Below are 15,649 nucleotides of genomic sequence, written 5' to 3'. Positions count from 1 at the left end.
AATTAACATTACAGTCCTCAGAGTACCGTTTATCAATCTAAGAATTCGTTGTTTCACTTTAGTGTCCCTTTAAAGACAGGCCGCTAAACGCATGGAAATTGACATTTTGCAAAATTGTTACTGCGCATACGCGAGCAAGGATATTTTCCAAATGAGCAGCCTCGATCACAGACCAGCGGAACAAACTTTTTTTTTTAACACGAAAGTGTTTTATGCCGGGGTCCACCAGACTTTCATGACGTATTTCCGTTACGGGAGTACGTCAGAAAAATGAATGCCATCAGATGCCAAATACAAGAAAACTGTAAGAAAAAGTTCTGTTGACGGGAGTCGAACCAATGACCTCTCGGTCCGCGGCGATGGCTGGCGGGCGTTTAGCCCACTGAGCCACCGCCACACACATTACGGAGGCTGCGTGAACGCGCCTTTTATCTTTCACACTTTCCTCTCGCAGTGCTCTTGGATTGATGGATGGATGCTATGAGCATCCCCTTTATAACGGGGCGGTGACACCTGTGCCACCAGGCACAAAAAAAAAAAAAAGCGCGCCGTTGCTACGACCAACCCATTCGGCGCGTTTCCAATACAAGTTTAATTTCGTCAATGCTTTAACACACCATGAGGTGGCAGCTTTAGCCAAAGCCTCGCTCATAGCATCCATGCATCCATATCGAAAAATAGCTCTCCGACGCTCGCCTGGCTGTCGCACTGCGTTCCCCGCTCGCCCTGTGATAAGTAACGGCCAGGTTAGAGGGAAGACACGACGCGCGTAGCGTTTCTCTCGCATTTCACGACGCTTTGAAGGAGTGCATATCGAGTATCAGTGTTTATTATGTGCTTGTTGATGGCATCTTTGCGCGGGGTTCACCATATGCGGTGTCCATGTACATGTTAAGAACTTCAGCTACCACAATGGTTAAATCATGATCATGGGCGTTATTCGTCGGTACGGAGATGTGCCCTAGGCGTCAACGTGAGTGAGATGCGTCCACATCAAGCGGTGCTATTTGCCAAACAACAGTAGACATTGTACGAGCTCTCGTATACCAATGCACTATAAACAAAAACTACTTCTGTGACGACACGTTTCACTTTCGTGCTATACCGATTCCTATGACGGAGGGATCAGCCATCATTTTTTCCATTCAACGCTCGTCCCTGCCTTTCGTTGGTCCTTTTCTCTGTGTACACCAGAGAGCTTATTCTGAGGCGCGACATTCCCGCAGTAACTTTTCAAAAGTCTTTGCAGTGCTCCCGCGCCTTCGCTGGAACGTAGAGGGGGTGATCGTGCTGAGAGCGAGAAAAGCACTCTGTGAACGTGAGTTTTCGTATATGAAAAGGTTTTTTCGAGGTGCTGTTGGAGGCCCGTGTACTTATATTTAGGTGCACGTTAAAGAACCCCAGGTGGTCGAAATTTCCGGAGCCCTCCACTACGGCGTCTCTCATAATCATATCGTGGTTTTGGGACGTTAAACCCCAGATATTATTATTATTATTATTATTATTATTATTATTATTATTATTTATTATTATTATTATTATTATTATTATTATTATTATTATAGTGTCAATTCGTCGGCAGACGTGTCTCCACGTTCGATGTCACGGCGGCATCATTGAACTCCTATTTTGGAACGCCACAAAAAGGCTTGAGATTACACGGAACCGATAAAGATTCAGTTCGCTCGATTCTACGCCTTTCTTATCGGTCACTGTCTACGACCGGCCGATCCCGCGATAACGTGAGCCGCTCAGAAGACTGTCGGTCGAAGCGCGAGACGGAATAGCATCGGAACTGAACCGTTGCATTATCCCGGTTCTGCTGGTTGTGTTCTGTCGCCCTTGCCACTAACGCTAACCAGCGCCTTTTTAATGCGTCGCGTCGTTAATGAGACCGTGCGTCCCATCTTAGGTTGAGATGCAATCGGTATAATTCCTTGAACCGTTCCTCCCAATATACACCGCATAGCTACTTGTAATGAGAAGAAGGAAAAAGCCCAGACTATGGTGTGCTTTCCAACACGTCAGAGGACTCGGAAGTTCCTATAGGCGGATAACGAGATGGGTGGGGCGCGATCTTCTCTTTTTACCTTTTTCCAGGTTCCTCGGCAGAAGTGGGTTATCGGAAGGTGCCTCCTCTCTCCCATTTTCTCCTCTGTTTTTCCGGTCTCGCCTCTTCCTTACCTTGTAAGGAAACAGCCCTAAGGAAGCACAGACTACGAAAAAGGACAGCTACAGGTGTTCGTTTTGCGCGCGCTTTCGAGTGCGACAATACAACGCGTAATTCGAAGGTTGTCGGTTCGGATCCCACCGACGGAAAAGGTGCTTTTTCGTCCGCTTTAATTCGCCTGAATCCACGCTGTAATTACCACACTACAACTGAAAACAGCAAATACTGTCATCTATGCTTTCGTTGGCTTAATTGTCTGTTTGATTCATTCGGTTGCGTCTGACAAAGAAACGAGCCCCTGGCGAAAAATTCCCTTCTTTCGTTCATGCAATTTGGAAGACTTTCTGCGTCCGTCGGTACCGCCGGACGTCTTCGTAAACATGAACCGCATCGACTTCCTCGCGTCGGCCATGCCCTTTCTTGTTGACGGGGGTTTTCCCGAGCACGAGCCCTCCCTAACCAGAAACGCGGCGGTGGCGTTAACAACGTCCAATCACGTGGAGAGAGAGAGAGAGAGAGTGACGCGAGAGCCATCTGGAACGCCGGCGACGACGACCTACCTGCAAGTCCACATCACAGTTCGAACCGTATAAACGTCCGAACAAGGATCCGACGGTCGTCGCTAGACGAGCCGACGACAAGAATGCTGTCAGGCAAGCTTCGGGGCACGCGAGAGCCAAGAAGAGACGGCCCCTGCTCCCTTCCCTTTGTCGCGTGCCCTCCTCCCGTCGTTTCTCGTAAGGATAGTACACAAACGGGTTGTTTTGTTTTTTTGTTGTTTTTCTTTGGTCCAGCTGGACATTGGTACGCACATTTCGCAACGTGGGCGACGAGTCACGTTCGGTGACGTGCTGCAATGACCCGAGCTCATTAGGCACACTACTGAAACCAACAGACAGTGAAGCCGAGGAACGCATAGAGGACGTTATCCGCAGCCTTTTAACTGTAGTGTAGTAGTTGTGATATAAATGTTAAAAATTAAAGTGGACGAAAAGACAGCTCGTCACCGGTAGGAACCGAACCTACGACCTTCGGATAACGTACCCGATGCTGTTACCAAATGAACACGGCGGCGGTCGTTCTCCCGTCCACTTTATCGGGTGTTTCTGTGCATGTTTACCTGGGAGTGTTAGCCAGGTTCGGTCCCTACCGGCGGCAAGTTGTCCTTTCGTCCACTTTAATTTCTTTTCATTTATATCGCAAATACGACGCTGTAGTTAAAGCACTACAAGTAATGTCCCCTGTAGACCTTCCTTGACTTCATTGTAGGTCGTGTCTAACAAAGAAGACGAGCCCTGGATCCATTCCCCTTCTTTCGAGTTCATTAGGGACGTTCCAAGAAGAGGCACATTGTAAATTCGCCTTTCAAGCGCCCGGTAAACGAGGTTGAATTGAATAATTGCGTACGTCGCAACGCCTTGATGTCGCGACGCAACGGCAAAAAATATATCCTCATATCAGCTGGCAACGAGCCTGCTGTTCGCCGTATAATCTCCTCCGAATTGTGCTTTTCACTCCCTCGTGTTCGCCATCCCACCGAAAGGGATGGCCTTCATTAGCATCCAGAGCAGTGAGTCATTGGCGCCATGGCCAGAATGTTCCTGCCTCATCGGCAGTCGCACTTCCAAAGACCCAAGGGCGTTACGCGCGTGCTTGCTCTGTCTTAACTGTGCGCGAGTGGAGCAGAATCCCAATGAACTCTGTCCTGACGACGGCGGCTCAAGAGACCCACCGCGCCGTCCGACGGAGTCGAAACCGCCGAGTGTCCGAGACGGCGAAGTCAGCAGGGAGACGTACACCACGGCCTCGACCGTCGTCGCCACCAGCGAAGAACAATGCCGCATAATTCAGGATTGCTGGCGCCCTTCGCAGAGCGCACTCGCTTTATCTCTCTCTCTACTTCTCCCCAGCGTCTTTCAGCAGGGTGCCCGTGGAAGGGATGCCCTCCTCCTCCGTTCCTTTTGGCACTGCGTTTTCTCCGCTCCGGATTCGGCCGGGGTTTAGAGGTCAGGCCAAGCCTGTGCGTCGAGAGCCGCGTGAAAGTGGTATCGTGGCCCGAGCAGGGAGAGCGATGTGCGGGGATAGCGGTGGTGTAGCGGGGCGAAATCTCGAAATAGAGGCCCGACAGAAACAAGCCAGAAAAGCGATAGAGAGCAAAAGAAGGTGCCACACCGCGGAGTCTCGCGTAAGATTCACACAGAAGAGAGAGAGAGGGGGGAGGCAAAGCATAGAAAGAAAAAAAAAAAGGAAGAAAGAAAGAGCGTGACCGGGAGTAAAAAGAAAAGCGGTTGTCTCGGGGTGTTCTCCCGCTCACCGCAGTGTTGTCTCGGAGGCTGAAGAAGAATGGCGCCGGAGGAGCCTGGCAGCCATCACGCTGAACCACGCGCCGCGGCGCAGCTGTCGTTGCGCAGGCACGCGACGTCGCCGTCGACTTTCCCATTGTTTCCCAAATCGTACCGACGGCACGTGCTTCGATAAATGTCGAGGACATACGCTAGGCTTCTTGATGATGGCTCGTGGGCTTGATGGCTCGTCGCGGCACGAATCACCAGCTGTCGGCCATTGGGATATCGCCCACTGTATGGGAGGCCATTGTAGATGCAGCGCGGCCTCGTCACGGCTGACGAAACGACAATGTAGCAGTTGCTTCACGAACGATCGAAGCTTTCGAAAAGCGACGGCTTTGTTTCGCACTGCCTTAGTGGGCATTACGTGTAGCTTTCTGTTGGCGTATTCAGCAACATGTTGGACTTCGTACCGAAGAAAATATACGTATGCGCTAGAAAATTTAGGAAGGGATTTTGGTGTCTGGCAGTAGCTCCTCACCTCCTCCCGCTAAGTGCTTCCTTTTCATCTTCCTTCTTTCTAGTCATGCGAAAGGGCTTATGACTGCGAGAATTTGGCTTTAATTGTAATATATAAAAGACTGTTCTTTGTGACGGGAATTTAAATATGGTGGCACACCTCTGTTACCAAGAGGTAGACAGTGGTTAGAACATGGTTACCGTGACCATTCTGAACACCTCACAGGGCCGCCACAACTCATAGCTTTCGACGGGACGCACGGTGTGTTTCAAGTTCAATTTCCAAGGAATATTAGTGAACTGGGGAGGCAGCACGGGCAAAAATACTGACTCAGCAGCTAAAAGAAGGCCGAGGGTCCATTACTTATCTTGTGGAATGCTCAAACGCACAACATTTGCAGCACGAAGCATATAAAAGGAATATAATAGAAAAATATATATCTAACAGTACTGCAGGAAATTCCTGCTAATTATTACACGCTATCAGACACGTCACGTTGAATGAAATAAGTCCCTTTTCGTCTCTGGGCACGTATGTACAGCCGGGTACAACTTTGGAAGTCAGCGGCATTTCCTTCTCAAAGGCGGACGCTCACAAGCCTGCACCAATGACCGCGCACTCTGTACTCAGTGACGTCATGAGCAGGACAACCGGTGCGTGTGTGTGTGTGTATGTGCGTGAAAAATGGCACTTACATGACATATTTCAAATGCCATTAAATGTGTAAAGGTTTGGTGAAGCAAAAGGCTTTGTGGGCTATGGTTTATATGGATTCGTTATAACGCATGACACAGCGCAATGAAACAGTGACAAAGAAGTCCTTGTCAGCGTGCTGTCGTGTAACCATCCTAGTGTATACCTGTTTCTTTTACGGTACGTCACACGTTATAATGCGTGAAGCTCGTTTCTCATTTTCCAGGATGCATGAGGCGCCGCTGTGCCACATGCGTCGGGGGTTTGCGACACTTTCTATGATCGAAATAGAGCAGCTCTCTCAGGAAACACCGTGGAAATAACTGTAAAAAAAAAGCAGGGAATAAAGGAACTCCAGTGTTTAAGAACCCGGTTCTGCAGTTCGCGCGCCTTCTTTTTCTACTTTTCTTTTTCAGCCATGTCGCCAGCCCTAACAGAGCATGTATGACAACATTTCGGACATCCTGCGTTGGCGCCAGTGCGAAAGGGGTGTTTTTTTTTTTTGTCTTTTCCATTTCGGACGTTGCTTTTTGGGAAACATGGCTGACTGACTGTCAGTGTGCGCGCCGGGCGAGAAAAAGAGCGAGAGAACAAAATGGCACCACAAATTGCCGCTTCCGAAGAGAAAAGAGAGAGGCGAAAAATACTCGAGACGAAAAAAAAAAAAAAGAAGAAACGAAGAGAATGGCGGATATAGAGACCCCGACGCGCAAAACAATGAAGCTAGGCGCATCAACGCGAATGAAGAAAGACGAAGACGCATGAGAGATGTCCGGTTGCGAAAGGCTTTCGAGCGCCACGAACCGCTGGCAGCGAATGACCGAGAAAAATAAGAAAAGTGCGAATACGAGGCGCCCAGACAAGCTAGGGAGGAAAGCGGAGACGACAGGAGGGCAGTTAACCTCACTAGGCGTTGGCCGGATAAACAGCAGCAAGAGTGCACAGGTGACGAGCGCCGTTGTTCTTTCACAAACCGACTGTTAACGAAAAAACCCGAGCGGTGGATGGGAGCCAAGGGCTCGCTTTGCCGCGCGGTCTGCTTGCCGTGAAGCAGCTTCAGCTGAGCCGAAAGTAAGTTGCCTTAGGACCGGGGCCAGGAGACCCGGTGCTGCGATAAAAGAACGTTCACTGAGGTCTGTCCCTTTCGCCATGTAGCCGAATCTTGAGGTTCATATACGTATATAGCCGATCCCGAGTGCTATACTGCGATGCAACCCTGCTCCAGGTGTTGTTCGGTGATGGCGTCACATACGCTGTTGTTGAGGCTGGGCATGACACCGCAGTCGCACAGCAGAGAAGAAATAAAGAAGTCACAGCTTCGCTGCAAGAGCCAAGCACTGAATCTGATATACCTTAAACTGGAATGTGATACGAAGTAAGGCTATAGCAGCTAACTCCTCTAGCATCCGACCTGACGTGACTAAACGAAACGCTGGCGCAAGGAAACACGATCGCTGCAGCAAGCGAAGCGACCTTCGTATCGCTTCAAGAGAGCGGTAATAACGCAGCGCCTTACAGCAGCTACAAAGGTATGTGTCGTCTGCTGATCTCTGGCAAGATAAGGCGCGCTCGACCGGACCCGGCAGCTTAAAGATGCCCTGCAGTACTTTTCCAAGTAACCATAGCATGACCTCATAAAAGAAGTTTATTGACAATGTAATGTTATAAATAGCATACACTGCAGTGGCGTAAGCAGAAATAAATTTTTTTCGGCGGGTGGGGTGGGGGGGAGGGCGCGCCCTTGATCCGACGTGGGGTCCGGGCAGGTAAGTGTGGTCGAGTGTCATTTTGTGCTGTGTGTACCATGGCAAAAAAAATTCGGGGGGCACGGGCCCGGTGTGCCCCCCCCCCCGCCCCCCGGCTACGGCACTGATACACTGACACCACTACCGCTTCTGCTAGGCGCAAGCTGTGTACATGCGTGGCGACGCAGCATGGCACACGCACTAGCAGTATGACGCAGATGCATGTGTCGGTCTGGAGCAACAGGAGCAGATTAGAGAGATCACCGCAAAAACATTCAAACGTCCATTGTTTTCATCGCCCATACGACCTGTGGTGCACAGAGACAATGACTGTCACCAGACTGTCACGTTACAAGTGACGCACGGCGAGCACGTGTGTATCGCACACGCATTTCGCGCGACAAACCAGGAGGCGATGGACAAGCTTGCCGCAGCGCATATTTTGGGCAAGAGATTTTACCGACAGGTTGTTAACAAATTAACACAAAAACACATTATCTCAAACTGTGGCCGCAAATTTTTCTAAACAAGGGGCAAGGGGGGGGGGGAAGATCCGACACCCCTTTATCACTGTTCGTGCCTGTGTTTATAGTATGTGCGTGCCTATACATACACATTCAAAAAAGTCACAGTCTCGCCGCAAGGGCGAAGCAATGAATGCGATAGCAAGAAATCGAAGTGTCACACGGAGAACCAGAAGCAGCTCGATACTTGCAGCGCGCCGCTGAAGCACAAAGAAGGACGCCCTAAAAGAAAGCACAGGCATGCACAGGGTAAGCGTGAACTAACAACTGTCACAGTTGTTACGTCTACGTGCTTGAGCAACGCGCTGCAAGTGTCGACAATGGAGAATCAGACGCTCTTACATATTTCTTTTTCTTTTAAACTGCGGCGCGTGGAGTACCCCCCTGCGTCTCCAGCCACACGGGGCGTCTGATGCAAGGTGTGCCCGGTGTTCTTCGTTTTCTTTTTCCTTCCACATCACGAGTGGGTACAGAAAAGGACCACTTCGTCGTGCGCGTCTCAAGGGCAGTTTTCAAATTGAAAGAAAATTAGGAGCATTGCGTGATAGAAAACACGTTCACTCTCCTCCGAGATTTACTTACCACCAGCGGTACATGGTGTATATAAATAGCTCGCCGTTATTTCGCCGGCGCATACATGGCGTGTGGTTGAGCTGCCTAACGCAGGGCTCTGTGGAGCGAGGGGTTGCGTGTTCGAATCCGCGGTCGGGTACTTCAGAATTTTTTTCTTCTGCTTTATTTTTCTTTGTGCCTTTTACCTAGTACTATATATATATATATATATATATATATATCTGATATATATAAGATATATATATCATATACGGGGCCATCCGGACGGCGACCGGTGCAACAATCAGCCAAGAGTGTCCATATAATTGCTATCGCAAAAACTATAAAACCTCGCCACTCTTAAAGGACCCCTGACACCGAATTTGGAAACTCGAGATGCTTGTGTTGTTTGATAGTCCTGCATGCGGGGGCACTTCTGACCGATTATGAGTGACGAGCGTTGCCTTTAAGATATTTTAATTTGGTTTTAAAGTAAGCCTGAGTGCTCATCTGAATTTTGAACTCCTATCAACATAGCCACTAGTATGACGTAGACGTAGGCCCCTTGTGACGTTGCAGAGGGAAAGCAAGTGTTGTCGACGTCACAGACAGAAATATGCGCGGTGCATGCACTGTGGTTTATTGCGAAGCATGTTTGCTCTCCCACCTTCCCTTCTTCGGTACGTGTCGGCAGGCAGCGTGAGCTCTCCGTGTGTGTGTTCTCCAACTGGCAGTTCAACAAGCGCGTGGCTGACGTCACCAATACTGAGCGCATGTCATCACGCGTGCCCCGAGGCGCCACCGCCGCGGCGCGGCGCTAGTTTCTTATCCTCTTTCGGCGCGCGTTTTGAACCTACACTAAAAATGACCATAATTCACGCTGCTAGGATTATTTAGACATCACGTTGGAGGATTTACGGTGTCATTCCGTGATTACAAGACATAGACCTGCTTATTACAACATAAATGTCACAAACAAGAAATCGGCTGTCAGGGGCCCTTTAACATTGTTTCTAGGACAGATCCATCTAATATGCCCGTGTATATACGTGCATGGCCGCTGGATAGAAAGGCACTCTCCACCTTCACTCTATCTATAGTGATGGTAAAACGCAACCAAGGTGCAAATGTGAGCCGAATAGATAGATAGATAGATATAGATAGATAGATAGATAGATAGATAGATAGATAGATAGATAGATAGATAGATAGATAGATAGATAGATAGATAGATAGATAGATAGATAGATAGATAGATAGATAGATAGATCTTTTGTTTCGGGGTAGTGACAATTTTCACTTTAGCACAAAGACAAGCCTTCCTTAGCTTATACCTCACGAATGCCGTGACAAACACCCACTTGGCGACATACCCCTGCTTATCTATCTCTGCATTCTTGATATTTGTCTCCCGTGACGGCTTCTGTAAATCTAAACGCAACTTAAGTCTCCGTTCTCTTCTTATCTAGCCGGGTACGAAACGAATTGGACATAAATATGTGCGTTCTTTTTTTTTTTACGTTACCATTACAAGAGTCAAATACCACCTATATTGCCAAACCTCGCGAACCGGAGCTCTCGGTCGACCAACCTGGAAGCAAAAGAGTTTCTGCGATGGACACGATGTTTTCAAACTGCTCATATCTGCGGTAACGAGCATACGTCGACGGGAATGCACTTGAAGCGCGTAATACTTGCCTCGCGGCTTCGCAAATTGCTCGCCGCCTACGACGCGCTTACACATGTGCGCCTCGAGTTTGGGCGTGTAGGTTGTTTAATTGTCATCCATGTTGCCGCACGCCCTTGTGAAAATGTCTCATACACACTTGGCGACGTCCTTGGAGGTGCACCCACGAGCACGATGCCGTATCCACTCGCCTATACAGCACTCCGGACAGAGGCAGATGCGACAGGCCCTACGCGACTCTCACGTTTCATGGCTATCATCGAGGTTGCGCAAGCAGTGAAGCTGGCCATGCCTTCGTTTTTTTTTTTTCGTTTACTTCATCTCACATACAGTCGACCGTACGCAACTGCAACGCTAGATCTGCTCCGATCTTTCGTCTCAAAACAATGACATAGGGCGCATGGTTAACCACGATGTTCCAAACAGTCGGCGACGCAAAATAAAAGTTATGGTTGTGTGTTATAACCAACAACCCGTGCAGAAGTAACATTCAAACTGGTCTCTTCGAAACAAAGCATATCATTCAGCCTTAACGCCCGACTAACCCTCGAATAAATTTGTGCATTGTGGTATGTGGGTTTACGCTGCACCGATCACACCATTTTTAATAGCCGCTAAATACAAAACGGAGAAGTTATTCAAATCTACAGCAACAACAACAATCGTACGAAGCTCCTTTCTTGTTTGTCATGTAGTAATGAACCTTTTTTTTATTTAGATAATTATATATAAGTTAATAAATAAAAGAAACATAGGAAAAAGGCACTTTACTGTTGACCGCAGCGTACATATCTATATGGTGAACTGCTGACACATGAACGGCGGTCAGCAATAGGGATTAACTGTAATGGAGAGAGAGAGAGAGGGATTAGAAGTGGACTATATATAGTTTGCCGCTACGCAAATCATTTATTCTCTTCTTTTGTTTTTATGCCAAATGACACATTCTTAACAGATCAACTGATTCTGCAGAATATATGACTAATCGTTGAGCGTCGGCTGCATCTATAATGCTCAGTCACTTTTTATAGTGACTTTTCCGACAGCGATTTAATATGCCAGATGACGGGCAACGCGACCTACACAATCGCTGCGGTGACTTCGCAAGATTAACGACATGTGTTACACCGTTTACCCACATTGTGTCATCAATACATATCTGTTGATGGTCGTACGCATGACGAATGCCATTTATTTCTTGCTGAATAAAGCGAGTGAAATATAGAAGAAAGAGGCGCGCTGTAAACCAAACAGGCAATTTTCTGTAGGGCCGGTAACAATTAAGCGAATGGCGAACGGTATGAAGGAAAACTGGAGGCGCCCCTGTGGGTGCGTTAAAGAGAGATTACGCTTGTAACCCGCGGTGTCGAGGTGAGAGAACTTATTCGACATTGGCCCGCCAGGCAGGCGGCTGGCAAGCAGTCATACGCATCCTTTGGACAACGTTCAACGCACCTGTTGCCCGGTCGTCACTCCATACGTCACTGCTCGCTTGGACGCCCGCCTATGCCACAGTCTCGCGCACATGTCCACGCAAATAACTCGAGAGGAAACTCATACCTCTAAGGAGCACCGCACTTATGCATTCTAGCAAACTGTATGCAGCTCTGACCAACGTATACCGCACCGAGTAAACAGCGCATAAGCTAAACACTCGTATCCGTTTTCTGTCTGCAAATGTAAATGCCAAATACTTCCTGTTTTAACGGGATCCTCAAGCTAACGTGGGGAAAACTGACATGCGTTTAACAAAATCGATTGCACAAACTTTAGAAAAAGGGTTAAGACGCTCCGTCCTGTACGTGCTGCCCGCGAAGTTCGCCGACACGTCTTGGTGCAGATACCACAAAAGCATTTTTCAGGAGCGCGGTCACTGTCATTTCCTCAGGAGACGGCGCATGTCAAACAGTCACAATGACATGGGTCTGCATTCAGCACGGCATTCAATATCAGCTGCTTGCGTAGAAAACGATCCACCAATGTCCCGTGCGAGATGGGGGAGGGCGGTATCGTTGTGACCCCGCCGTCCCCTTTTCTTCGTCACATATTATACATAGTGGTACATAGTGGACCCTGAATGCGGGACGTAGACGGGGTACCCACCTTTCTTCCGCGTCATCGGCTTGCCGAAGTGCGTGATCACGATCATGTCGATGCCGCCGGACACTGTAACCACTCCCAAGCCGCGCGTGGCCCCGTAACACGCAAGGATACCGCGCCTGTCACGTGCCCCACGAGAATTGCACGTTTGGACGAGCTCTAGACTCCTTCAAGGAAATATGCAAGGGCACAGTGTGAGAGAGGTTCTCCAGGTCAAGGATCTTCGACGGTCCTCCTGTGTGCGTCGCCGAAGGGTCGAGGACGACTACGGGTTGGGTCGATGCCGAAACGCCGTGGCTTGGCAATAGGGCACAGAGAGTCTTGCCGGTTCCCGACGGGTAAACCTCGTGGAAAAATCAGTACCGACAGAGTTCTTTCGATCTCGGTGACGACAGACCAAAGCTCCAGACGATAAACGAAAGTCTACACAAAGTGCAAGTCCTTGTGAGTTTTCCGGTTGGCAGGAATAGTAATTAGCTCTGCCTGGGATTGGACGACATTGGTGACCGTTTCTTCTTCGAGCAGAGGCAGCGAAGTAAACAAGGGGACAACGCACGTAACACTGCGCACGGTCGTCCCTGCTAGAAGGGAGATGGACTTGAGCGACGAAGTATTCTGCTGCACGTCCGGCAAGCACGAAAAAGCACCACACACGTTCGAGGATCAAAGCAAGTACCTTTGCCAAAAGGCCAGCTACGCCCGGCAGCGCGCTTTCTTCTCTGGCAAAACAGAAGTATATTTTTTTGTTCGCGTGGCGATCGCGGGGCTCAAGCACGCACGGAGACACAGACCGCGACCCGCCCGCGCAAACCCGACCACGCTCTTTTGCGGCCAAGGCGAAGAGCGAGATCCCGGTTGGGTGTCAGGAGCCAGCGGGCCGCCAGTGGGCGCTGCTGCGGACCCTTTCTTTCTTTTCTTTCTTTCTTCTTCTTTCTTCTTTCTTCTTTTTCTTTCTTTCTTCTTTCTTTCTTCTTTCTTTCTAGTTCCCTCTCAGGTGCGGCCTCCATTTCGATGCCCACGTTGGTGCGCGCCGGCCTCGGCTACGCAAAACGCACGCACAACGAACGAGCACCGTGCCAAGGAACCCCGGGTCGTGCCAGTTTCGCCTAGGGTCTCGCAGCGCCTGATGCGCTGAGGGTCGCTTCTCGCGGGTTAAAGGAAGGAAAGACCGTTGCCTGCTCTGGGCTCTCGCCCTCTTCTAAACGCGGGCGCGAACACGAAACGAGCGCGAGAACTCGTGGCAGCAGTGTTGGAGCCGGGGCAAGAGACGCGTCAGGGACCCGTTGGTTCGTTTGTGCCATCGCTGGTAATAATTTGTCTTCACTCTGTCGCGTACAAGCGATATACGATGTCTTCCTTCTCCTTCTTGTTGTTGTTTTCTTCTTCAGGGAACTAATTGCCCTCTTTCATTTTTTTTTTTCGACTAGCGGGTTTGCCACTAAGTGGGTGAAATCATGTATATGAGAGGCGCTCCTGTCACGCCACATAATTCCAGTACTTGTCGTGCTTACTTGTCTACACCGCCAGCTCTACGAGCACAGCTAATCGATCAACGCTCAGTGACGTTGCATGGTTTCCCGAGGAAGGAACGAACGAACGAAAAAAAGAAAAAAACAGAAAGACGGGCAGCAGAGAGTTTAACGATAAAAATGTCTGGTTGGCTACCCTATGTGCTGGAGAATGGGGAAAGGGGAATAGAAAGAGGAGGGAAGGAACGAACGACTCCGGTTACTCAAGGTATACAGTTAGCAGAGCTGGGGCTTTAGACATCGGTATAGCACTGCTATGGGCGCTGAGAAGTGGACAAGGGGGAGTAGCTTCGAGCATGGGTGCGCTCCTTAAACTCTCCTATGCTAAAAAAATTGACAAAGAGGTGCTTATTAAACACACACACACACACACGCACACACACACACACGCACACACACGCACCTAACTGCAAGCATTGCACACATCATGCAGCTACCGAAGCATCAGCTACGTTAGTTCCAATTTGACCTTCAATGCTCACGTCATCGATCGAGCCTGCAGAAGATAATCTGTCAGCCGGATACATCATGTTTTTCGCGAAGACTGTGTGGAGCATCCTGTGTAGCTGGCAGTTGCGAACGTCTCATCGAATGCGATAGACAAGACGGGCACGAGCGGTGACGCGGGGGGAAGAAAGAAATTGAGTGCTTGAACACTGATAACGACGAAAAAAAAAAAGCATGCTTACACTAAACATGAGTGAAGGAAACTATCTCCACAACGCCTCACCGCTAATGTCTCACGCGGTGAGACGATGTACGCAGATATCAGAGCTGCTACATCTAATCAACGGTACAAGTTATGGTTTCGAATGGAGGAATTTCCCATTGAATCTAATTAATATTCGAGATAAGCCACCTGCGAATATTGAATCGAATATTTAATAATTCTTCATTTTCAAATAATATGAAAACTAAAGCTGACGAGGAGCCCGGTCGTAAAGGGGTATTCAGACGGGGGAGGAAGCTCGGGGGAGACGGGGGGGTTGCGGATCAGTGACCACCACGTCAGGATTAGCGAGGGGCGTGACCCCCCGCGCCTCCTCGGAGGAGACGGGGGAAGTTTTCCCCGAAAGGACAAAAAATCCCCCGGCGGGGGGGATGGGCGGAATTTCTGGCTCTTGTTGGCCAATGTGCACTTGCTCCTGCGGAGAGCGGCAGTGGGTGTCCAGTCTGCAGTTGGGTCATCTGTAGGGGGTCATCGTCGTCAGCAGCTGGTGAAACGGGCGGTACAAGCCACAGGAGTAGTCTGGTAACAATGGTCTCCCCCCGTTCCCCGTCCGTGTGAGTGGGGGGCATTTGTGGGACTCTCCTCGCGAGTTGACGTCACTAGGCTCCGCCTTTACCCCCCGAGCATTTCTCCCCGTCTGAATACGCCTTAAGGAGCTTATTATTTGCATGATACACGATGAGCTTAAAGGGACACTAAAGGCAAATAACAATTATGTCAGAGTGAAAGCTCAATGTATGACACTTCTAAACGGCAATATCATCAACAGCAGTGCCTACTACCGAGAAATTAAGCTAAATGTATCACTTGATGGCGCCACGGGTGGAACATTTCGAAGTGATCCGATGAGTATGAAGTTGCCTACAATAATCACTAGTAATCAAACTAGCAGCAATAAAAAAGAAATTCCGTTCATCAAAAGACGTAATAAAATGCTGTTTGTTCTTTCCGTTTGATCATGGAAAAACGAACCTGTGTGGCGTTGCATGGCCGAACGGCGCTTCGCCCGGCGCCCTGCTTCGCTCACGCGGGTCGCGTCTCAGTGGTATAGTTTCGGGATCGCGTACTGCCACGTGTTTTGCGAGCTCGTGGAAGTCGCTCTGACAAAAGTTCG

At 49.3% G+C, this 15,649-nt stretch overlaps 1 protein-coding gene across 1 annotated transcript in view; it reads right to left on the bottom strand.

Annotated features, from left to right (window-relative positions):
- Positions 1-12,403, bottom strand: part of LOC119376519 (ataxin-8-like) — a 56,048-nt gene extending 43,645 nt beyond the window's left edge. Inside the window, exon 1 of the mRNA XM_049411430.1 lies at positions 12,280-12,403. The gene's annotated coding sequence lies outside the window, so the exon portion shown is untranslated. The remainder of the gene's footprint in view (positions 1-12,279) is intronic.
- Positions 12,404-15,649: the final 3,246 nt, after the last annotated feature.

The sequence above is a fragment of the Rhipicephalus sanguineus genome, unplaced genomic scaffold, assembly GCF_013339695.2.
Source record: "Rhipicephalus sanguineus isolate Rsan-2018 unplaced genomic scaffold, BIME_Rsan_1.4 Seq12608, whole genome shotgun sequence".
Classification (NCBI taxonomy): Eukaryota; Metazoa; Arthropoda; class Arachnida; order Ixodida; family Ixodidae; genus Rhipicephalus; species Rhipicephalus sanguineus.
This window is presented reverse-complemented; position numbering and strand designations above follow the sequence as displayed.